Source organism: Zootoca vivipara, chromosome 1, assembly GCF_963506605.1.
Source record: "Zootoca vivipara chromosome 1, rZooViv1.1, whole genome shotgun sequence".
Lineage (NCBI taxonomy): Eukaryota > Metazoa > Chordata > Lepidosauria > Squamata > Lacertidae > Zootoca > Zootoca vivipara.
In genome coordinates this window covers 51,478,340-51,504,368 of record NC_083276.1, presented here as the reverse complement: position 1 = coordinate 51,504,368, position 26,029 = coordinate 51,478,340, and the positions used below count along the sequence as shown (strand labels likewise).

Genomic DNA, 26,029 nt, shown 5'->3' with positions numbered 1-26,029 from the left:
GAAGTACTACCTCTCCCCTAGCACCCCATACATCCCACAACCATTCAGCATCTCCTTTATTCTGCACATAATATCAGGAGAGTCAAATCTTGTGGTTGCCATTAAGTGTGTTTGGCTTGGCTAGAAAGTTTAAATCAACAGGAATCGATCACTACAGTGGTACCTCGGGTTACGAACTTAATTCATTCCGGAAGTCCATTTTTAACCCGAAGCATTCTTAACCCGAGGCACGCATTGCCTATAGGCCTCCTGCGGCCCCGGAAGAGGAATTGTGTTCGTATCCGGGAGCAAAGTTTGCAACCCAGGACCTTCTTCTGGGTTTGTGGAGTTCGTAACCTGAAGTGTTCGTAACCCAAAGCATTCGTAACCCGAGGTATCACTGTACACAAGAGAACAGAACACATCTAGGAAAGGATACAACCCTCATAAACTATGGTTGTTCAGGAGTTAATTTTGTTGCTGCTTACAAACAATCTGGGACAACTACACAAGCCCCATCATGCATTCCTTGGTGGGCTGTATTTGCGTTTGTAAAGATTGCCCTATTTACATATCACAGATGCGTGCTTTCCCCTTGGGGCATATATGCCTTTCCTAGGTTTCTATGTAAAGGGAAGGCTGTTCTTCTGTTAATTACAGAAGAGATGCTTCATCTAATAAGTGCATGCCTCACAGGTGTAGGAAATCCCAGATCCAAATGCTTCATAATGAACTGAGATGGGATTGCGAGTATTTGTAGTGCGGATACTTGTCTCTCGATAAAATGAATATTGGTAGCCACCTTCGTCTCTTGTTCTTTCTTTCCTTTTTAATCTCTCTACGTTGGGAAAACTTGTTTGTGAAAAAAATTTCAGTGGTTTCTCTCTCTCTCTCTTGTTGCTGTCCTGATTCAACTACTGACAATGACCCTCCTGATTTCCTAGCACACAGCTTACTTGGAGCTTGGATTTATTCTGGCCTTTATTCAGCATTAATTCTCATTTGTTTGTGGAGCAGAGGAGGAGGAAGAAAACTTTCTCTTTTCCCACCTTACTGTAACATATATGGTTAAAGGGATCTGGTTTGGATCCATGGGAAATAGTAAACATACCTGTTTCCCCCTCCCCCCCCCAAAAAAACCCCTGTTTTGTATTAGGTTTTTATGGTGATGTTTGTTTCTGCCTTTTGGTACTGCTTTTCCTTTTCTTTCTTCTCCTTTAACTAATGGAAAATTAGGTCAGGTTGATGTCAGCCTTCTTTTAAGCAGATAATACTTAAACTATTATTCTGAAATCTTTGCTTGTTGGTTACTGTGATAATGTTTGCTTCTTTCCAGTTTTCTTGAGGCTGTTGCAACTCAATTGCATTAGTGTCAGCTTGTATTGAACTTACCTCAGTTAAGATTGTAGTAGACCCAATAGTTTCTTTTCTCATTACATGGCTTAACTGAGTTTATTAATCACTTAGCATATGCTTTCTGGACTCAGTTCCTACTGTACTATCTCCCTTTGTAGCTACCATATACAGTACTCTGTTTTCTCTCCAAACCCAACTTCTCCCTCCTTTTAATTTTTTTGAAATAATAGTTACAGTTTCTGGCAAGGATTTGCATGAATCTAGGTTAAGAAGCACTTGAAACTGGGTTTATTTAGTTACCAGTGCAATTTGATCAGTTGTTCTTCTTATATCTCTTGGGTGGCAGAACTGTATCTGCTGTTGACATCCGCAGAAAACAAAATTACTGCTAGTGTGTATATCTGAGCTAGGCTCCATAACATCAGGTGATTTTCTTGAGGATCTTCTCTGGAAGCATATAAAACAGCTTGTGGCGTTGTTTGTTTGTTTGTTATTTGAGCATGATTGAACTGCAGTGGAAAGCATGCCAATTTTTGTGCTTACACCCATTCTCACTGGATGTTGCGTTCCTTTCCATAGTGCAAACTGGAGATACAGAGTTTGAAAACTTTGGAGTCACTTGTAAGGTAATGACTGGTTTATTTGTGAGTGTTCATTCCTAGTGACTTCTTCTATTCCCTGCTGAATAGCACAGTTCGATCCCACAAGATGTGGTAGACTCTCCTTCCTTGGAGGTTTCTGAAGCAGGGATTGGATGGCCAACAGTCATGCATTATTTAGTTGAGATTCCTGCATTGCCAGGGGTTGGATTAGCTGACCCTTGGGGTCCCTTCCAACTCTACAGTTCTATGATCTATCAAGGTCCATTTAGTTTCAAATGTGTGTCTTGAGCAGGGACTGCTGGTTGGTTTTTATACAACTTCCGACTCTTACCAGTTTTAAGATCTACTATCTGTAAACTCTGTAAACAGGAGTGCCTGGCATGCTCTGGTGCATGGGGTCACGAAGAGTTGGACACAATGACTAAACAATCTGTAAACTCCAGTTTGATCTCTGGTTTTCAGGTAGCAAAATGTGAAGTGTGAAAGAGACAAAAGAGGTAATCTGACAGAAATGAAAAGACCAGATGTGATTATGTGAGAGGTTAACTCTGGAAAAGAGTCCATTCCATGTCATGGGTCTCATACTCTTGTATGAGTTCCTAATCTGAATTTACAAAGGTATGACATGTAAGGCTGTTTACTAGACCTTTCCTATACGCATCTTTAACAAATGAAGGCAGATTTCTGTTTTAAATTTTTGTCTTCTATCTCTCTACGTCATGGCTGTTTTGAACTGTAAAATTATTCTCTACTACATAGAGAAAGGTGTGTGGCATGTGTGGAGACTTAACCTTTTAAAATACTTCTTTTGCCGAGATTGAGCTCAAGAGGCTAATTCCTCCTTGTGTTAAGGTACATGACTGAGTAATTAATTCCCAGCCCTGACATTTATGAAGTTCACTATCTCTAAACAATAGGGAATTTCTTATCAAATGAAAAACGTTTGGCCCTGATATGGGTGTGTCTTCTTGAATAAAGAGAGAGAAAGAAGAAAATATTTTCTGGTTTAGAACTGTAAATGTGTTGGCACTGGAATTTCATTATCCTGAGTTTCTTGCTTCCTATTATTTTCAGTAAATCAAGAGTTTAAATACAGGCTTTATTTTACATGTGGATAGTGGGTAGGTTTTCTGAAGTTAGTTCATATGCTCAACGGTCAGTATTTGCTAAAATACTTGTCTGATTCAAGGCTTGTGTCATAGATTGCTGAACAGTCCAAGTGACATTTTGTTTGTGGAGCCCATAAATAAGATAAGGCACTATGCATTTAAAGCACCATCATACCACTTTAAACAGACTTGGCTCCCCCCCCCCAAAGAACCCTGTGAAATGTAGTTTGTTGAGGGTTCTGAGACTTGTTACGATACCTCTGATCCCCTCACAAAGTTACAATTCTCATATAGTTTCAACAATCCCTCTTCTCAGGGGTACTCTGGGAATTCTAGCTTGGAGTAGGGGTTTTCTAGCAACTCTCAGCTCCCTTAACAAACTACAGTTCCCAGGATTATTGGGAGAAGAGATCTGACTGTTTAAAATGGTATGATGCTGCCTTAAATGTGCAGTACAGATAGGGCCCAATTGATTCTGGAATCAAATTCTAGCAACAGCTAATAAACTCCATGGGGAAATTATGTCCTGATCCTGATATCTTTTTGTTGTTGTTGTTTAGTCGTTTAGTCGTGTCCGACTCTTCATGACCCCATGGACCTTAAGGTCAGTTAGTGAAGGATACAGAGACACTACGGGCTGGATTCAACTAATGATTCCTGCTAATGGAAGCCCACTAGTGCCACAGGGCTCCCCCCTTTCCCCCCTGCACTCCTGCCCCCCCCTCATTGGCTCAGGGGCTTCAGGAAAACCCCAGAACAGCATAGGGAGGGAGGAGGGATAGAATGATTGCCATAGCATTATGTTGAATTTATCCCTTCTTTTTCGCGTGATCCTAGCATCTAGGTAAAGGTAAAGGGACCCCTGACCATTAGGTCCATTCGCAGACGACTCTGGAGTTGCGGTGCTCATCTTGCTTTTACTGGCCGAGGGAGTCAGCGTACAGCTTCCGGGTCATGTGGCCAGCATGATTAAGCCACTTCTGGCGAACCAGAGCAGCGCACGGAAACAACATTTACCTTCCTGCTGGAGCGGTATCTATTTGTGGTTTAGACCACAGCGCCACCCGGGTCAGATCATAGCATCTAGAGACTTGCAAATGCTAAGTATTGGAAAGCATATGTGATAACAAGATTAAAGGATCTGTATGTTAAATTATAGGAAATAGCAACTCAAAACAAATTAACCTAGGTCATTTGAGTGAGGAGCAACATAGAAAGGGAGTGGGGCTCAGATGGGTGGGAATATGAATGTTTAACTGTTCTTTCAATCTTTTATATTAAGAGTTGCTTAAGCCATTCCTTGTTTTCATGACAACTTTATATCAGATTCTCATTTCATCTTCCTGCATTGCTTAAAAAATTAAAGCGGTGAGGTCTACTCTCTTGTCATTTCAGAAAACATGCTATAGTTTTTTTTTGAAGCAGAGCAGTCTGTAACAGTTAATATAATAGCAGGTGGTTTTTGCTTATGTACAGCTTCTCCTTTGCACACACATGTTCGTGATTAAAAGCAGGTTTGTAGGTGCTGCTTTGTAGAATTATACTCTTGTTAGGCCAAAGCAGTCTAGGATTTCAGTCACATCCCCCTCTGCCTCTTTCCCCATTTTCATGCTAGATTGAGTTTGGTCTGTATTGAATTTGGTTCATCATTGCTGCCAACATTTGAAAGTGCAAGTGTTTCAATCAGACGCAGAAGTGTATTTGTTGACTTAGTTAAAGCATGAACAGTGAGAAATGGGACGGGTAATTTCCATGGGATATTCAGTGTCTTTTTACAGCAATACAAGGAAATGTTTTGGAACAGATAGTTCAGCAGTTGGTCTGTGAGCACACAGGAAACATAGCACACATAAGAAATTTGTACCATTAGACCCGGTCCCTTAGTCCATCACTCTCAGTATTGTCTACAGTGGCTCTCTTAAGTTTTCAGGTGAATGAAGAGGTGAGGAGTGGGGCAGGCATCATCTCCGCCCAACTGCACATTGAAGCTGCTTGCCAGGGTCTTCTATTTTCTGAGTGGCTACTAAAGCTGCTTCCTGCTGCAGTCATTTCAGGTGTGGGAATCTGTCCATTTCTCCAGGTCAGGAAGGCTGGAGCTCAGAGCTGCCTGAGCAAGTTTTTCCATGTGCTTCCCCCAGTGTAAAATAATAATGTGTAGATGTTCTAGCCAAATTCTGGGCTGCAGTATTCTACCCTAACTACAATTTCTGAACCAGCCTCAAGGGTAGCCCCACATAGAACATATTACAATAGTTCAGTCTATGGAAATAAGCAGCACAAGGCAGGCACTGCAGTAAATTAAAAGGCTGTCATATGATTATTCTGAAGAATCTAGGAATAAAGGGGCAGAAGCGGTGATATTCCTATGCGTTTTGTGGCTCATGGGCAACCACGAAACAGCAGTATTGCAAAATAACACTAATGTGGTTTGGACCTGGTAAATAATATTACAGAAACAATAACAGAATATCTACAATGTTGTGCCTGGTATTCTGATTAAGTTGCTGTCTTCTAGTCATGACACTGAGTTTCGGTTTCTTTTTTTCTTTTTAATATTTTATTACACAAATGAAAATACAAAAGAGATAATACACATACATTCATATAACAGAAAATAATCAAAAAATAATAATGCGCTTACATTCCTACCTGTCAATCATATACAAAAGACTCAAAGGGACGTAAAGTGAATAAAATTACAATAAAAATACACAAGCATATTAAAAACATTCCGAAGAAAAGTATCCAATCATTGGTAAAAGTAAAGGTAAAGGGACCCCTGACCATTAGGTCCAGTCGTGACTGACTCTGGGGTTGCGGCGCTCATCTCACGTTATTGGCCGAGGGAGCCGGCATACAGCTTCCAGGTCATGTGGCCAGCATAACAAAGCTGCTTCTGGCGAACCAGAGCAGCACACGGAAATGCCGTTTACCTTCCCGCTGTAGCGGTACCTATTTATCTACTTGCACTTTGACGTGCTTTTCGAACTGCTAGGTTGGCAGGAGGTGGGACCGAGCAATGGGAGCACCCCGTCTGTGAATACTATTTAAGCATCAGATACAAACATTTAAAATCCATGGGTTTTGTATGAAATATTTTAAAATATTAGATAATATGGGTCAGAAAGGAATGGAGACATTAAAATATGTAAACACTCCTGTGTGAATACATTTGGCTGAGTCTGGCTAGTGGAGTCCTATTCTTTCACTGTCTCAATGCAAGACGTATGCTAGTGAATGGCTTGGGAGGAGAGATTTTGCTAACCTTTCAAGAGTTGTGTCAATTTGGTTTAATCATCCAGTAGCAAATGGAGACTGAAAGAATCCACAAGGGAATAAAGTCCAAAGCAGAAAGAATACTACACACTTGGATTAAGTACAATCCCTGTTAATCTCTCTCTCTCTGTCTACATAATATAAAGGTTATTAACCTGACGGCAAAAGAACCCACTGGGAAATTCAATACTGTGTGGAGAGGATTATCACATTTTGAAAAGAATGTATGATAGTGACCATGACATAATAAATGCATTAGGTGCCTCTTTATATCTTTGGGGAGTTGTACAGAAGCACCAATCACTCTGCACAAGGGAGGGGTAAAGGGGCTCAGTTTGGATGTTTAAAGATCAGGCAGGAAGTGAGAGCTCAAAGTCACTAATGAAAGCAGCTTATATGTTTTCATTATTCATTTTGCTTCCTTAAAGAGGCCAACTGGGAGTTAGATTAACAGAAAGAATTGTTCTAGCATCTTCAAATTTCCACTGTGCAGAGTCATCTGGGGATGAGAGGAATTCGTTTCTAAATCTATTTCACTGTTCCTTCCCTACCAACTTTTAATTTTTGTTCCCATTTTGGCTAGGACTCCAGGTGAGCTCGTGACCTTAACCCGAAGTTCCATACTATATGGGGCTCAAGGAGAACCAAGGGTCTTAGCTGTGTCTGGGCTCCCACTTCATATTAGCTGTTTCCATGGATGTTTGCAGAAAAAAGAACCACACCTTCTGGTTTAAACCTAGCGAATGGAAGTCCTAAGGAATAACCCATTCAGTCCTGGTGCAAAGGGCAATCTTGTAGTTTACAGAATGCCCCCTGAATAAGAGTTCCATCTTGCCTAGTTTCCCCATTTCTGTCTATAGCTTTAACTAAATAATTGCCAGTCCAACGTGTGTTTACACTGCCTATTTTTGTAATAAAACACCTATACAAGTATTGAATAAACCCTGGCTTGTTTTCTCATTGCTTCTCCTGAAAACAGAATGTTTTGCTGTGGCATGCTGTGACTATAGATAAGAAGTCCCAGCATGTGTTCCTTGAGAGTATGTGTGCACTGCAGTGGTATCACAAGTAAACAAGGACATGTGGTAACAATATGGACAAAATAAAGGTGTCGCGGGAAGGAATGCTGGTGTATTTGGTAGAAATAGAATCCTAAGGTTGGAGCCTTAGAGTGTTGGTAAGACAGCAATATTTGAGGTACAGTAGGACATATAGATTAATCTTGAAGTCATTTATAGTTTTGAATTAGGTGCTTGGCACAAGCATTTTCAGCTTACTTCCAGCATATCCCTATAACTTGTGCAAGTTTTTTGTGGCTACAATTTAAAGAACAGATCAAGGGGAATTAAGTGTGCCAGCTCTACAGTACCTTCAAAACTTTAAGCATTCAATATATATATTCAAGGGTCCTGAGTGTGGATTCACCCCTCAAATGTGGGAGAATATGGAGGAAAGATAGCAAGAGGTTGCTTTGAGGCTCATTTTCTCAACTCTTTACTAAAGGATGAGTGGCACTTGCTTGTCATGGTTTTGGAAAGCGAAGGTACATTGTGAAATACAGCATACTAAGAAACTTGACACACCGGATAATTTGCTAAACATTCAGTTGTCATGTGTTGCAAGATCTTCAGAACTTAAACCTCTCTTGTATGGTGGCCCATTATTTGTGGTCTTGATGGAATTATGGCAATTCTTTTTGCTTTAGTTTTACCATCTGTGTGAGAATGCTACTTGAGAAACTAAACAGCACACTTGTTTTTCTGGGTAAGCTATGGCTGGAACACTTTCGGAAGGAAACAACACATGGTTTCAGGGAGTCTGAAAATGTTCTTCTGACAGTACCCTAGGGACTGGTGAGACAGCCTTTTTAGAAAGTTTTGAAGAGGGATTCAGTAGAAAGTTTTCAACTAGATATTATATAGCAGATGGGTAGCAAATCCAGAGTGAAGGAAAGAATAAAAGTTACAAGGAAGGAAACTCAAGACAATTTCTCTTGCTGTGAAGGAAAAACAGCTTAATTGTGTCTCCCTGAATCTTCTAATCCTGTTCTACAAGTGTGGGAAGTCATCTGTGAGATGATGTCCCTCTTTGGTCCTGAAGATTTCTATTTAAATAAAACCTCAAAGGAGAAGACCATTGTCTGAGTCACCTTTGGTTGGTGACCCCAACAGGAAGAGAGAAATCTATCCCAAATGTGCAGCTAAGCACACAGTGTAATATGATTACTCTTAACTAGTGTGGCCATGTGAGAGCCCTTTCCAATCCACTGGGATCTGCATTCGCAGAGCAGTAGTTGCATACTCTCCCTGGTCCTTTTCAATTATTTCCCCTTTCTTTCAATTCCAGAGGCATTAGTCTCATGATTCAAAACTTATATCCTTGTGAAGAGCTATGTAATCCATTCTTCCCAAAACATTTTTTCCCACTAGTTGGTACAGGTTAAGGGGAGGGTGTCAACCATGGGAAGGAAATGAATAATCAGTGGTTGTTGTTGTTTTAAGCAACTTAGGGTAAGGTTTCCTGCCTGGTTCTTCATGGCTATTACGTTACCTCTGAACGCAATATTACACTTAAGATTACAAGCCAGATCCAACAAAAAAAGTTGCTGTTGCTTAACTTTGCTTTAAAAATATTATGTGAGGTTACTATATCTTGGTCTTCTCCCAACCCCCCAACCCCCCCATAAAAAGCTTCATATAAACCTAATTAATCTCAAAAATATAAAGATAAAATGTTCATGCACAGGATGAATGGATCCTTTAAACAGGAAATTGGAATGGATCTTCCCTATTGGTAGATTATTGTGCTAATGGATCTTGAAAGGAAACAGACCACCATTTTTTCCATGCTCTCATAAATTAAGCCCATGTTGTTTACTCGGCAGATCTGAGATAGATCTGTCGAGTGAGCAGATCCCCTGTGTAGCAGGAAACTTGAAATTTCAGTCAAGTCAGGGAATATAAAGCTTTTTGGATAAAAACAAAGCACAGGAATCACTCGCAAGGCTGCATCATTATGAAAACAAAGAAGTTCATGAACCAAACAAATCCAAGCCAATGAGGTTACAGTTCCCCTTGAAGTAACTCCAGCTTCTTCCTTGAGAAACTAAAAACATTCAGTCTGGAGGAAAATTGGTGTTTTGCCATTCTTTTTCGCGTTCAGCAACAGGATGTCTAGAACAGGATACTTTAGCAAAATGTGAAGAAAAAAATTCCTTTCAGCGTCTTTCCAAAAGTAGTGTTTAACACAAAACCTTACATTCAGAGTGCTGACCTTTGAGTCAATTGCTGCCAGTTCAGATAAATTAACAGTACCAGCATTGATGCCACATAATCTATAATCAAAATAGGATTAAAGTTGCAATCCTGTATATACTTACCTAGGAGTGGGCTCCATTAAAACCAATGAGTTTTACTGTGGAACAGACTTTTATAGGATCACACTGGTAAGTTTTCCCCTTCCATCATGAATCTTAGAACGTCAGGGTGTGGGGAGAAAGCAGGGTATTGACATCAATGTAAGATACTGAAAGTATTTTAACAAAAAACTCCAACAAGACAAAAGATGGATGGCATAATAGTATTGTCAGCAGAAAAATTGGATTGTTTCCAAATGCAAAGGCAAGTATTGTTCGTTATGAACAGCTGCACAGGACTCACAAAGCCACAGCCTAAGTACGTATATTGCTTTTAGCAGAAAATATAGTTGCTTTGAAAATTAGCATTTTGAACAAAATTAGGAAAACAGATTTATTCAGTCTGAATTGTAACAGCCTCATGAGAAGTTTTAATTGATAGATGTGCAGTGAGCAAAAGCAAGATTTGGTGTGAGATGTTGTATTGTTACCATTGCAAGTAAAAAGTAAGAAAAAAACCCCCAAGAAACCTCAGGGCTCTATAGCTTCTTGGGGGGGGGGTAGAATCTGATTTGGAAACTACCATTGGAACCCATAGTTAAGATGTAAGCAGATGGAATAGGAAAAAATTGGTAGAGTTGAGGTTTTTTCATGGAATGAAACAATAATATTTATCTTACATGGTGCCTTTGGAAATGGTTTCCCTTTCTACTTGGCATTCACATTTTGTGCACTGACCACAAAATTCATTAGCCTGAAGCTGTGAACCCTTTTGTGGTGGCAGTGAGCCAAGGAGCCAAGTCCTAGATGCCTGGAACTTGATGATAATGCCAAGACACACAATATGCAATAGCTGTGTTTATTGTGGTCATGAGTGTATAGATTGCATCCAAGTGGTTGGAATTTAATTTCACCAGCTTTGACTCTTCATTTCTAGGGGATTTTGGGACAGCTCTCAATGCTTCTTCAGAAATGCTTACTGATGTCTGTAGGCTCGCTTGTGATTAGCTCTTCTTCAAATATCATTGCTAAGTCTTTCAAAATTATTATTCTTTTATTTTAAAGTAAAATAAGTACATTTTTAGGGATATATTCCTTGTGGTTGAAAACTGGAGATTGTTTACCGAAAAAGTAATATGCAGGAGATGGGGATCAGGGATATATACTCCCTGGACTGAACTTTGCATTTGAGACAAAGTGAGTCAGGAGCCACAAGTTTAGAAAGCCCTCCTGCTTGCATACCAGCTCATTTTTCACTTTCATGCCTCTTCAGCTACTGAAGAAGCAAATTCGCAGGCTGGATATTTTTTGTAAAGGTTTCTAAGATGTTGAAAAAATGCTTATTGTTCTACCGAAGTTGTAGAATTTAAATCTCTGTTAAAGTAAACTCTCTTCTTAGGTATTCACACATCAGTCCAGAAATCCGCAAGTGTGGTTGCAGTTTTTAAGGCTCTTCCAAATGTAGCTTCATTCAATACCCAATCTATTGCTGTAATTTGCACAAACTTCAGCAGAGATTTTAAGCACAGAGCTTGGAATTGCAATTTGCAGGTGTTGTCAAAGTCAGGAAGAGTTGGTTGTACAAGATCAAAATGCATACTTTATCTGTACAGGGTTAGAAACCTGAAATAATCACAGAGGATAGATGTGAGAGTGGGAACAAAAAAGAGTTGGAGAACATTGAAAAATTAAGACTATACAACAATTGGGTACTGGATATTCATTGAGTGACATCACTTAAATGTGAGGTTTTCTTTGCTTTGCCTTATGATCTGAAGGAATTCTTTGCACCTGCCCTGAGACAATGAAAGCAAAAAAGGAAAGAGATGTATAGAAAATGTTTCGGGCAGGACTGGGGAAGCTCTGACAGTCCAGATGTTGCTTAACTACAGTTGCCACTAGGCTTAGCAAAGATAATGGTAAAAAATGATGAGAGTTGTACTTCAGCCACATCTGGAGGGATAAAGGTTTCCCACACCCAATTTATGCTGTTCACTGATCTACCATTTGTTACTGATTATTAATCATTTGGGATTGAGTTAGTCAATTACAGTGGCACCTCTACTTAAGAATTTAATGCGTTCTGAACACACATTCGTAAGTCGAAAAAAAATGTAAGTTGAATCCCATAGGAATGCATTGGGAGAAAAAAATTGTAAGTCAAAGCAACCCTATCTAAAAATTCGTAAGTAGAAAAAATCCTATCTAAACCACATCCAAGATGGCGGACGGAGCTCCGTTCGTAAGTAGAAACATTTGTAAGTACCACTGTAATTGGTTTTTAATGTGAACAAATATACATATCAACATAGGTTTATTCAACAGATGAGATGATTTTTAAAAAAATAGTGTCCAGTTGGACAATACAGTGGTACCTCTACTTATGAATAACTCTACTTACGAATGGAGCTCTGTCCGCCATCTTGGATGGGGTTTAGATAGGATTTTTTTCTACTTACGAATTTTTAGATAGGGTTGCTTTGACTTACGAATTTTTTCGACTTACGAATGTGTGTTCGGAACACATTAAATTCGTAAGTAGTGGTACCACTATATATCATATTTTGTATTATCATTCCTCATGACCAGGCATCCCCAAACTTTGGCCCTCCAGATGTTTTGGACTACAATTCCCACCTTCCCGACCACTGGTCCTGTTAGCTAGGGATCATGGGAGTTGTAGGCCAAAACATCTGGAGGGCCACAGTTTGAGGATGCCTGCTCATGACAGTAGCACAGAAGAACCAAAATAGCTTCAAAACATTTCCTCCAGGCCAAATTTCCATGGGTTGGATTTTCGTATAAAAAATGCTGAAGTGTGTGTGTGTGTGTGTGTTTGTGGTTTTTTTTAAAAGGAAACGAAATAGTTCTAGGTCTGCACTAGAATAATAAGTGTGATCTTAACTCACAGTCCCTCCAATTAAAATTAGCCTCTACCAATTAATCAGCTAAAGGTTAGTTAATCTACTAGTTCAGCCAATTAAAATTTACAGCCACGGCCATTGCATACTAATATTATGATAAGCCTTGGCTTCCCAGACAAGCAAAAGGAAATTTCATCAAAAATGAAAGGTTTATATGGAGACAATTGTGTTCGCTGTTTATATAGCTTAGACTGGGGGGGGGGGAGAGAGAAGAAGCAGCACCAATGCTGGTCTAAGGAAAAGCAATGCAAAGTGATTTGGAACTTTGTCATTCATTATACAGAGACTCTGTTATGGAACCTGCCTCTTCAGATAGCATAATTCTATCACTCTGGAAGTGCTGTCAATTTCTCCCCTCCTCCATTCCATCTTTGGGGCCAGGAGGGTGTTAGGATTAATGAGAGGCAGCGATCGAAGAAAAATATCCCATTATCCCTACCCTTTGGCAAGCATGGATAATTAGTGGAACCTTTTGCAAGAAATATCATTTGTTTCAATGTAATTGCAAAATAATTATCTCATATGGTAGGAGTATTAACTGTGTTGATTGATAACATGCAGGTGATAGATGAAACATCTGCTTCAGGAAGACCTGAGCCACAACACAGTTTTAATTGGTCAGGTCAGCATTAATGTCCTGCAATTAAGTGTATCAAGCACTGCATTGAATGTTGGAAGTGCTTGTCATACACACTCTTGTTGATGTGACATGAGGAAAATGGATTCTCCTGGGAGGCTTCTGCTTGGAAGATGAGAATCTTTCATATCTGCCCTTTTCAAAGAATTTGTGATTGGACTTTTGAGCCTTTCTAATTAATTATATAGACTGTGATGCATATCTAATAGAATTTCTGAAGGAAACATTGGGCAGAGAAAGGGGAGTGGGAGGAAGAGAAGATTCTTCATGGAGTTGCTCATCTTTATTGAGGAATTGCTTAGACTCGCTCATGCTCTGACTCTTCTTGACAGAATGAGGCCTCTTTGGGTTTGTGGAGGTATATCATTGACTGAGAAATGGCAAGTATTCCTGTTCTGTCCCAGCTGGGCATTGTGTTACATATATTGATATATTGCTCCCTAATTGCTATGTTTAGAACTCCTTTCATTTTCACTATGTAGACTGCTGGCAACTGATCAACTCTTGCCATCTGATACCTTGCGTTGATTAATTGTACTATATCTAGCTGTAAGCTGCCTTGAGTCCCTGTCAGGGAAAAGGATAGGATTTAAATAAATATAATAAGAATAATAGTTTATATGTTTAGACCAGTTTCCTCAGAAGAAAGCCTTATTCTCTGTTGCTCTGAGTCGCAGCCCGTAGGGCCTGTCCTCTCATTGTCTTTTATCACCACCACCACCACCACTTATTAATTTATATATCTCTTAAAGCTAAGATGATTTCTAAGCAGTCTATAAAGCATAAAAACCAGGAAGAGAATAAAAAGGGCAGCATATTCTCTTTTATATGTCAGCCACCAGGGTGGTCAAAACCATTTCCAAATCATAACCAGACCTGAAGTTAAACCAAAATGGATACAAATAATTAGCATCCCCAAAGACTGTCCAGAGTTTCATATTGTTTTATTTGTGTCTGTCTTAATCTCCATCACATGGGAGCTCTTCAGATTTGTTGTGAATGATTCTCACAAGTGCTCTTGAGAAAGGGTAGCTAATCTGTTGCCTGCCCCTGATGTTATTGGACAGGATCTCCCATCATCCTTGTTGTTGTTTAGTCGTTTAGTCATGTCCGACTCTTCGTGACCCCATGGACCAGAGCACGCCAGGCACTCCTGTCTTCCACTGCCTCCCACAGTTTGGTCAGACTCATGTTGGTGGCTCTTAACCACTGCAAATTGCTCTGCTTCTAGTCTGTGTGTGACTTCCTTTATTCCGCATTACTAGCCTGATAGAAAGATAATTCGTTAGCTACTTAATCATAATCCTTTTCTCTTGTTAAAGAAGGCCTCCCTTTATGGACACAGAACTGTGTTTGACTTTGCTTAGGAGACTTTATCGAGATTTATAGCACAGGTTTAAAGAACGTGTACTTTTCCTAAGAAGACTACAGTGCCTTCAGCTTTAGTTGTGTAAAAGGTGTGGTACCTTTGTCCTTACTATGTGCACAGATTTGTCTACCCCAGTACTGGAAGCTGCTTTCCAATGGAATTTACCTGGCTGGTCAAACACAGACCATTAACTTTAAACGTCTTAAGGTCCCCCCTTTTTTTACTTGAATGCCACTGAATTCTCCATACGACCATATAAGCTCTGAGCAAGCCTCACCCACAAATCTAAAAAAAGCGTGTTATCATGGGACCAGTCATAATGGGAAAATGTCTCCCAAATATTATTTTCCCCATGGAAACAGGATCATATGAGTTTACTAGTATGCAAATTGCTAGTTTATGAAATGCTTCATGTTTAGGCTGTGAAATGTTAGATGCTGGCATAGTTCATAGTAACCATGGTTTGCCAGTATATTAGACTCAGGAAAATTATGACTGCTTCCAATCATAGTGTGACTACAAAGTGGGAAAAAAGGAACACAGCCCTAGTCACGTGTCACTTGCATGTAACAGCCTCCACATGATTGGGATACCCAGTTATGCAGTTCTGCTGGTTGTGCAGTGGCTCTACATGTAAGCAAGAGGCTGAATGCTGGGCTTTCTCTTCAGACTGTTCCAGAAAATGTGATGTGGACCCCAGCAGATGCCACGCTAAAATGCAGCTCTGCTCCAAGTAATCACTGTAACCTCAAAATAGCTCCTGCTATGCTCTGTGTAATGTGTGAATAAGACTAGTTTAAAGTGGGTTTCTGATCATTGTAGTTACTCCACACCAGAAAGTGAAGGAGGGAAGTTTCACATGTGGGGAGAGGGAGATGAAGCCATGATCACTTTCCTGACAGCAAAATCATGGTTTGACTGCAATGTCTCAGCTGAGCGGCTGCTGAAGTAAATTACTTCACTGCCATAAATATGAATACTTCATTCAGCAGGGCAGTCTCGAGCAGGTCGGGCGCCCTGGCGCTGAGGGGCGGAGATCGCTCCGGTGCCCCCGCCCTCACAGGGCGCAGCATGGTTTCCGTGCGGCTTCGTCGCGCAGCACCCCGCCTACCGGCCCGGCCCGACACCCTAGCGCACCGCACCACCGAGACTCTACCTAGAGCCGGCCCTGTCATTCAGTAAATATGAAGCCTTTGTTTAGCAAATGTGAAACAGGCATACCTGTCAAGTACTGGTATGTGATGAAGCTGTGTGCAACTAGCACCTCAAAATTCTTCATCCTGTTAGTGAGTAGAGAAATTGGCGGGTGGGGTGTCCCCCATTTTCTCTAGGGATAGAATATAATCTTTTTTTTAAAAAAATTTTTATTGAAACAAATTTAACAAAACAATTTATCAATCAATATACCCAATTACGGTACATTTTCCCCCTTTTATTCCCCCACCCCATCCCTCCCTCTCCCACCCTCCAAGGACTTCCCTCAGCTCCCCTCTCTGGTTTGTTTTTACATATTGTTCTCTGCATGTTGTAAAATTGTACATATCATTACCTTATCTATCATCTGTTCTACTAATAAATTTGTGGATGTTCATTCAAAACCTGCCAAGGAGTCCAAATCCTTTTGTTTTCAGTATAGAATATACTCTTGAACAATTTCTTTGTAGTAGTGTTCATCTTTATTTGCATCAGCGACTAGCCATAGCTATAAAATACAATTTTATAAAGTACAATGAACTGAAGATAGAGGTACAAACTTAACTATACAAAATACATTTTAGAGTGTTCCTCATTAGCAGTGGCTTCAGGACTTCTTAACCTGTTCCCTTACCAACATTGAAGGTTACCTGTTGTTATTCCTCAGAAGCTACCTTGACTTTAAATAACTAACTGTGTATTAGGCAGGCACCCCAAAATCACCATGCTTCATGGACTTTAATTTTATTTAGTCACCTACTGATTCCCCCCCCCCTCACCCCTGAAATCTGGAATGGCATCCCTGCTGTCTGTTCCACACAGTTTGTCAGGTCAAACCTCTCATGTATGGCTTCACCTTAGCCATAGTAGAACTAGTAAGCTATGTCTGTAAATACACATATCAAACAGCAAGCATTCTGCTATTTTAACACACACAAAGCTGAAATTATGATTCCTAGTGGATTTATCTCAGAGCCTGTCAAATTAGTGTCGCGTCTGTAGCTGTATTTAGCTTCATTTGATCTACTGAGATGTATGTACACTGTGGCTGATGTAAAATGAACCAGTTCAGCATTATTTTTACATTTCTTTATTGCTGCTCATGACTCACAAGAAGCTCAATTTAAGTGTTAAGTCCCATTCCATTCTATCGCTGCCTGTTGCATGTGACTGTATTTATAGACACAATTGCTGTGCTAAGAGTTTGGTTGTCATCCTGACTGGAATATTGTAGGAAAAAAACCAATATAGTCTGCAATAGTATCTAAGAGAGTATGGGACCACAGTTATTGTTAATGAATGAGGAGGTGCAAATGAACAATGGCTGTTTTTGTTTTGAGTCACCTCCAGGAACCATCTGTAGCATATAGCTGGAGTTCACATGCATGACAACCTGGAGGATAAATTATGAATCACACTAGGTGTCACAGGCCTAAGAGTGCTGTAGGCTTGGTTTCTACTTCTTCAACCAATGACACTTAAAAAAATAATAATACAGCATGTTCAATAATTATTTATACACACACTTAGTTTTTTGCCCTGTGGAAGGTTAGGGTGGCATCACAAACACACCCATATGAATATAGATGTGAATGACTGACCTTGGGAGTTTTCTTGATTCTAATCAAGTAGAGGTAAGAGGAACAAGGAAAGGTCTTGGTAGCCCAGACAACAAGTCCTGATTTTTTTTCTTGAGAGAGTCCAAGATAGGAATTACACCCACACTCTTGGAAATGGGTGGAACAAAACTCATGAAAATAGAGAAGTGAGCAATGATTTATTGGCCATTATTAAAGGCTGTAAAAACTCACTTTTACAACTTCTGACTACTATACTGGTCAGAATATAATAGATGGTATGTAACATAAACTTTCTCCTCTGAGTGCTTGCCTTGCTATTCAGAAAGTTCCATTAGTGACCCTAATTACAGTGGTGCATCAGTTAAAAGAGTGACAGACTATGGACAGTTTTATATATAAAAAAGCATTGTTCCTTCTTAATGGAAAGGAAAAATGCCCACTGTCACTGAATTCACTCTCTCTCTCTCTCTCTCTCTCCACCCCACCACCAAATGAATATTTCTGGGGAGAGTCTTTCACGTCTTTCCCTTGCTGCCTAATGCCGAGAGTGAGTGAGCAAACCATCCTTTTAGGCAGGACTTTTTTTTCTGGGGGAACTCTTAGGAACTCAGTTCCAGCACCCATTCTTTTAGAAAAATAGCACTGCTTTCAGTCCCTCCCAAGGACAGTTTTCTTGTTGATGGTTGTTTCTGGGAGATGTGCAGGCAAAAATAGTTAAAAGGGTTCACTCAGTTCACAGCAGTGGACCCTCCTAGGTCCCTGGCATTGGCTTCATCGAATTGCATGCTGGTGTTGTATCTATGACTTTATTCAGACAACCTCCAAACTATGATTTGGAGGATTAAGAACTATCCAGTTCCTTTCTTTGTCACTCTCTTTATATGTTGTGCTTAATGTTACTTCCTGGTCTAATCAAACCATAGTTTAACATTACCAGCAAACTGCACTTTGAGTAAACTCTGCAAACTAGAAGAGGAAGATGTTGAACTGGGAAGACCTAATATTCTTCTGGCTTTTGGACATTCTAATGTATTCTCTTACTACTTACTCCCTGCAGGTCCGTGAATGCACATGTTGCTGTAGGTTGCTGGTGTTGCATCCTCCTGTTCAAGCCTGATAGCCCCCACTAAACAAAACTAAGGTAAGGAATGGCAAGGGAGTGTGTGCCTATTATTATTATTATTATTATTATTATTATTATTATTATTATTATACCCTGCTGTCACCATCTGCAGTGGTCATACCGTGTTTTCCCCTTTTTAAGACACCGTCTTATAACTTTTTTTCCTCAAAAAAAACCACGGTGTCTTATTTTCAGGGGATGTCTTAAGGCTTGGTGCTCTGTGCAATCACACATGACACTTTCTGGCACATGCAGATACAGATCAGCTGTAGCGCTGAAATCAGCTGTTCCTGGTTCAGGTGTAGCGCGCGCCTAGCGAAGTCAGCCCTGAGAAGGGAAAATGGCATTTAAAAATGCCGTTTGAAGTGATTTTAGCCTGTCGCCCAGAACCGGCTGCTGCAGCGCGGAGCGCCCAGCAGCGCCCGGGGGGAGCGCCCAGCAACACGGACAGAGCGCTCAGCAGCACCAGGAGGAGCGTCCCACCGTGCCAGGCGGCGGGGTGGCAGGCCTCCTTGGCATGGCGAGGAAGAGACGAGGCCGCTGGCTCGGGCGCTCCTGAGTCCTGACCCCAGCCGCTTCTACGCGGCAGCAGCAAAAGAGCCATGCGGCCACATGGAGAGGCTAGCGCCCGAGCGGGAGATGCGATCTCTGCAAAGCTCTGCACTCACTTCATCCGCCCGACGGGAAAGCGAAGTGGGGAAGAGAAAAAGAGAAAAAACCGAAGCGGCTCTTTTTCTCTTCCCCACTTCACTTTCCCGTCGGGCGGATGAAGTGAGTGCAGAGCTTTGCAGAGATCGCGTCTCCCGCTCGGCCACATGGAGAGGCGAGCGCCTGAGCGGGAGACGCGCTCTCTGCAAAGCTCTGCACTCACTTCATCCGCCCGACGGGAAAGCGAAGTGGGGAAGAGAAAAAGAGCCGCTTCGGTTTTTTCTCTTTTTCTCTTCCCCACTTCGCTTTCCCGTCGGGCAGATGAAGTGAGTGCAGAGCTTTGCAGAGAGCGCGTCTCCCGCTCGGGCGCTCACCTCTCCATGTGGCCGCACGGCTCTTTTGCTGCTGCCGCGTAGAAGCGGCTGGGGTCAGGACTCAGGAGCGCCCGAGCCAGCGGCCTCGTCTCTTCCTCGCCATGCCAAGGAGGCCTGCCACCCCGCCGCCTGGCACGGTGGGACGCTCCTCCTGGTGCTGCTGAGCGCTCCGTCCGTGTTGCTGGGCGCTCCGCCCGGCGCTGCTGCGCGCTGCAGCAGCCGGTTCCAGGCGGCGGGGAGGCAAGCTGAAATCACTTCAAACGGCGTTTTTAAACGCCATTTTACCTCCTGGTTCCAGGCCCCCAGTTGGCAGGCATGGGGGTATGTCTTATTTTCAGGGTATGTCTTATATTTCTCAAATGCTTAAAATTGTTGCCCTGGCTTACTTTTTGACTACGTATTAAAAAAGGGGAAACACGGTAGAACCCAAGACAAACTACTAGCACCTAATGGTATCCTCTGCCATGCATTGCAGAGGCTTCTTTGAAACAATGGGGATTTCTGCCTCTTTTGCTTTGAGAGGATATCCCACATTCTAATAAGATAAATCTGACAGATTTTTTTAAAGCTTGAATTTCTGCAATTGCAACTAATACAAGATGGGAAGGATTCCAGTTCTTGCTGTGTTGTACTGCACCTTCACATCCACATTGTAAAGCACCCTGTGAACTTCGAATGACCCCAAATCCTTGGTAAATGAATCAGATAATGTAGGGTCGCTGCTCGAGTGTAGTTTGTGACTATCCTAAAAGATGATCCAGTGCAGTTGAAGATACTGCGGAAAATTCCAGGGAAATTAGTAAAGCTTCATTTATCTATACTGCTTTTTATCATTTGTTCTGTTTCTCTCTCTCTCTCTCTCTCTCTCTCTCTCTCTCTCTCTCTCTCTCTCTCTCTGCCTCTCTCTCTCTGCTTTTGGTGCTTCCTCCTATGGTAATTATACATGTACATGAGAAGTCTTCATTCACATGAACAAGATGGCTGCATTATTTGTTCCTTGTTTTTCCCTGGAGTTTTCTGCTGGGTACTTTCTCTGTAGATAAACATAGTATTTGCTCCCAGTGTGGAAACATTAACACTTCTGTTTTCACCTGCAAGAGAGAGATGCTGCAATCTGATGTTTACATGAAGCTACAGATGCTTCTGCATAGAATTTTTAATAGACAGTTCAGTGTTAAAACTCTAGTCCTTTTAATATGCAAGCCCAGCTTAAAATGCCTGAAGGAAGGGCCATATCACTAGACACTAAACAGAGTATTTTCTGGCGCTCTCTCACTGGAGACGCTGGAGCAGTTTTATCTTTAGCAGAGAGTAAAATCTCATTCACTTTCATTTTTATCTATGATAGCTGGCTTTTTAAAGCTGGTGTTTTCACATCTTTTTCTACATTGTTAAAAAATATTTGTGCCTGTTCATATGCTGGTTTCAGGTGAATGCTAAAGGAACTTGGCAAGAGAGGCATTTAGCCACAGAAAAAGGAGGCAACTTTAGAAGTTTAGAAAGGTCCATTATGCCCTACTGATTTGTTCAGTAAAGAGTCCAGGAGCTTGTCTGGAAATGTCACTGATAACGCTGGAAAATGTGGGAGAGTTGGGCACATACTAAAATAGCTTTGGATGGATCAAAGCCCTCTGATCCTGATTGCTGTTTGGTCCTGACGCTCTCTAAACCACAGTTAGAAGCTGACGTAATGTTCCTTTTATGTAACTACATATGACACCAAATATTCCACTGAAGGAGAGCTGACAGCATAGTACATATTGGAACCTTGGCTCGTTCCCTTGCATTGGAATATATGGCATACATTTTATAGTTACATCTGCATCACAGTGGTTGCGAATTTCATCTTGACATATCTTACCATGGAAGAGAGGGCAGGAAACAATCTATTCCTTGAAGAGGCAGTTATATATTTATTCATGTAGCATATGTAAGGGTTGGCCAGATAGACCACCTGTGTGTCTGATAAAAAAGTCTGTAGAACCTCAACAGATTCTTCTCATTCTACTTTGAGTTGCCATCTTGTGCACTGGGCACTTTCAAGCAGGTATGCATAGGGTTTATATAAAAATTGGAAACTTCTTATGGGCTTCTGTAGGAAGGCAAACTGTTTACACAGGTTTATGAATTTTATATGAGCTCAATAGATAAATGTGCAAAGTGAGTTGGGTCTTAACAGCAGATTAAACATACATTTGTTGAGTTCAAATTAGCAACTTTTAATAAGTGAAAATAAGACCCTCCTGGGACTATAGAAAAGATTAACCAAGCCATGTCAGTGAATGCCTGCTTGAGTAAGCTATAAGTAATAGAAAGCATTATGGCTCAGGTTCTCTATTAAGAGCAAGTACAAAGCTCGCACAGTCAACTTTCTGACATTGTGCTATCTTGTGTGGATCGATCTTTAAATTTCTGCTTGTGTTAAGATGATCAGCAAATAGCAGGATGGATGAACCAAGTAACCTGGTGTGACATTTCTTCTTTTTACCTGTCTCCCATTCTGACATACAGAAGCAACCAGCATTTTCTGCAGTAGTGGATGCTGCCAGTTTGGAATGAATTGAAAGTTGCACACTGAAAGTTGCTGAGTCTGAAATTGGAATCATGAGAATATTTGATTCCACACTCCCGTTTCCACTAGGGACTGCAAATTAAGATAGGATGGGTGTTTCATAATAATGAAATGTTTCATAATAACGAAATTGAACCCTGTTCCTAGCACTGGTGAGTGCTAGAATATTCACTGGCATGTCAGACAAAATGCTTTGTCTGCTACAGGATACATGACAGGGAGGAATAGATGGGTATAAGTCAGGTTATTGCATTGATCCATCTTTTTTCACAAACATGCCTGCCTCTTGTTCAGTTCTGGTGGTGAAAAGTCCAGCATATGAGTCAAAGATGTACAAAATATGTGTTGGCTTTGAAGCGGTTAATAATAATAATAATAATAATAATAATAATAATAATAATAATAATTTATTTATACCCCACCCATATGGCTGGGTTTCCCCAGCCACTCTGGTCGACCTCCAACTGAATATTAAAATACAATACAGTGGTACCTCGGTTTATGAACACAATTGGTTCCGGAAGTCTGTTCATAAACTGAAGCGAACTTTCCCATTGAAAGTAATGGAAAGTGGATTAATCCGTTCCAGATGGGTCTGCAGAGTACTCAACCTGAAGCGTACTTAACCCGAAGCATGGGTGTAATTGGTTCCAGAAGTCTGTTCATAAACTGAAACATTCATAAACTGAAGCGAACTTTCCCATTGAAAGTAATGGAAAGTGAATTAATCCATTCCAGATGGGTCCGAAAATTCATAAACCGAGGTGTTCGTAAACCGAGGTTCCACTGTAATCTATTAAACATTAAAAGCTTCCCTAAACAGGGCTGCCTTCAATAAATAAATCCATTACTACCCCTCAGAATGTGGTTCTGCCAAACCTCCACACCCTGCTACCAGAAGGTGGATAGTGTTAATCTAAATAGATGTAACTAAATATCTTGCAAACACAGGAAGCCAGCCATTATTATTTTTAAGTACTGAAAATTGTCCTCTCCACCCCCACCTTTCTTTATCTTAATCTACGATTTGAGATAGAAGCTCTTAAATGGTGCAGCTTGGTATCTGATGTCAATGCCAGCTGCCTAATTGCCTGAACGTTCTGTACCATCTTACCTGGATATGAGGGGTCTTGCTCCACCAGTATGAATCAGCCCATCCTGCGTCTTTCTGCCACTTCCCTTGCCTTTGAAGCCAGGCTGCTGAAGTGTTTGAACACAGCGTTGAAATCATTAAATTCAGTGACATTTTAACCACAGTTGCTTGTCTAGCCTGAAATAAGCAATTTGAAAGGCGGAGAAGGACTTAGGGTGTCGGAAAAGGAGATAGTTAAATCAATGGAGGCCAAGGACTTTTACATTCAAAGTGGTGGTCATGGAGAGGGCTGTTGAGGCAGTAGCTGCTGGGGGAAAATATCCCTTTCATTGGTGTGTGTTTTTTGTTTTTGTTTTAATCCCAGCATACAAATATTAATGGTTAGCTGTAAAGAAATCCTTCACTAAAAAAATATTATCTAGTTATATGAGACTAAACCTAAACTGTGTAGTCTGAGGCTATGCAGAGAGAATACCAAATCAAAAACTGGTGATGAGAGTGAGCTTCAGGCTAGTGCACTTGCTTCTCACCTTCCCCCTCCTTTTTTCTCCTTACACACTGAGAACAGGAATTTCTGTTCTGTGTTTTCAGCAAGCCATAGTTTGCTATTTCATCCAAGCCTCATAAACATACGCTTTGTGCAAACCATATACAAAGTTTTTAATTCCCACTCTATCCAGACACTTATCTGTTACTTCACGAGGTGTGACCTCCTCTTTTTCTTTTCTTATTATAACTGTCACAGTCACCGTGTTTAGTTCAGTAAATGTTTAGCATCCCATGTTCCCACCATATAGAAAAAGCACAATTGCGGAGTCATAGAGTTAGAGGGGGTCTTGCATAACCTGGACCAATTCCCTGCTTGATATAGGATACCCAGGACTCGAGCATTCCCAATAAATAGCTGCCTATCTTCTACTTGAACGCCTCCAGCAAGTGTCCACCCTTCTAGTTAATTGGTTCCATTATTCAACCACTCTTAGCGAGTTTCTCCAAATGTTCAACTGATATCTACCCTCTTGGGACTTAAACTCTAGCTAGATTAAATCTAGTCCAGGTGTCTTGGATAGCAGTGAACAGTTATTTGCCCTTTTCTAAGTAACAACCTATCAGATATTTCAGAAGGCTATAATGTCCAGCCTCCTCTTCTCCAGCATATATATATATATATACACACACAGTTCCATCAACTTTTTTCTACTGGACTTGTTTTTCATACAGCTAACCATATTTGTTGCGGTCCTCTCAACATTTTCCAAGCAGAACTGAATGCTGCTCCAGATGTGGCATCACTGGCTCAAGATAAATGTGGAAATATTAATTCCCATGACTTGGAAACTATGGTTCTGTTAATGTATTAGCTGAAAATTGCATTAACCTTTTTTGCAGCCTCATCACGTTTTTCACTCATGTTTCGCTTGTGATGGATTTTGTTCAAGCTACTGTATGTTGTAAAGGCATGGAACAATTAAAAAGCTACACTCCTAAATGAAGGGGGGGTGTTGCATGTTAAGATATAATGTCCAAAGGCAGCCAAATGAGAGGTTTTGCTAGATTAGGGACTCAGCTACATTTGCAAAGAAAAAGCGCTTTATATGTGTTGTTTATGCATTCTAACACTGTGACACCAGATGGCGCTGTGGAGTTCCGTTTTCACCAACCCGATTTCTCATACAAAGTTTGCAATGCATTTAACAGAAACGCTTCTTTAATATGTCTAGATCCAGCCTATGGAGCAAAGCACAGATGGCTGAGTATGGAGTATGGAGAGTTACCTAGGACTGCTCTCTTTCACCACACTCCCCCCCTTTTTAGAATGGGTGTTTGGGGGTGATTTTAACATTTCCCATCAGCTTTCAGAAGTGACATTGGCTGTTGCTAAAATATACCTCCACTTCCACTCAGTTATAAGTGCATTGCATAGACCACCTGCTCTAGATAATTTTGAAACCAGATATATTAATGTTATGTTTGTGGTGCTGGTAAAGGAATGTGCTGCTGGTAGTACCGGTACTAATGGAGGGCACATCCAGACTTCTGTTTATCCTGCCACTTTCCCCTGGGAAAATCCAATCTTTACCAATGAATTGAGCAAACATCATTCTGGAGCGAGGTTTTCCAGGGGAAAGAGTAGGGCAAAGACAAAAGCGCCTTAAAAGCATGGGAGAAGCGGAAAAGTGCTCATAGCATGCTTTCTAGGCACGGAACAGGTGGAAGTGTGGGCTCGCCCATAGGCATGCCACTTTTGCTGTCGGTTACAAGTTTTAACGAAGAGCTTCTTCCTCTTTGTCCATCTCAGCCAGCCTCCTCTGTTGCCACATCATTGCTTGTTCAAATGAAATTCTGGGCATGCCTTTCTTACAGTGTATTTTTCGTTTTCTTTTTAAAAAGAAATATAGGAAGGTGATACAATTTACAGCTAGGAAGATGCTTATCAGTAAAAGATAGTGTTTCCAACATGCAATCATTAATAAACTCCTGCTATATATGATTATCTCCTGTACAAATTACTTTGACAAGTGAAAATAGGCTTGCACAAAATGACAGATGGGGAGAGTAGAGCAGCCTTTCATCAAGGTGTGGATTCCTGGGGCAAGCTATAGAGCTGATGTCGCTCAAAGGAGATAATAAAGGCATTGGATTCCTTATTTTGATTGCTGCACAGGCTGCTGTCTTGTTCTTTTGTGAGTTTTAAACACCCCAAGTGGGAGAGGTGAGCTTGTCTCAATTACATCTTAAGATTTACTCTCGCTCTTTCACTTAGTGATTCTGCAGGAGACTGCAAAGGCGGGGTTTTTATATATCAAAATAAGGCTTGTGTCTGAGATATGGGAAGAT

General features: G+C 40.9%; 1 protein-coding gene across 3 annotated transcripts in view; it reads left to right on the top strand.

Moving 5' to 3' along the window:
- Positions 1-26,029, top strand: part of TSPAN18 (tetraspanin 18) — a 157,455-nt gene that overhangs the window by 55,898 nt on the left and 75,528 nt on the right. For 2 of the 3 annotated variants that reach the window (XM_035115880.2, XM_035115886.2), the window contains exon 3: positions 18,439-18,522. The exons of the other annotated variant lie outside the window; for it this stretch is intronic. The gene's annotated coding sequence lies outside the window, so the exon portion shown is untranslated. The remainder of the gene's footprint in view (positions 1-18,438; positions 18,523-26,029) is intronic. 3 annotated transcript variants of the gene reach the window in all.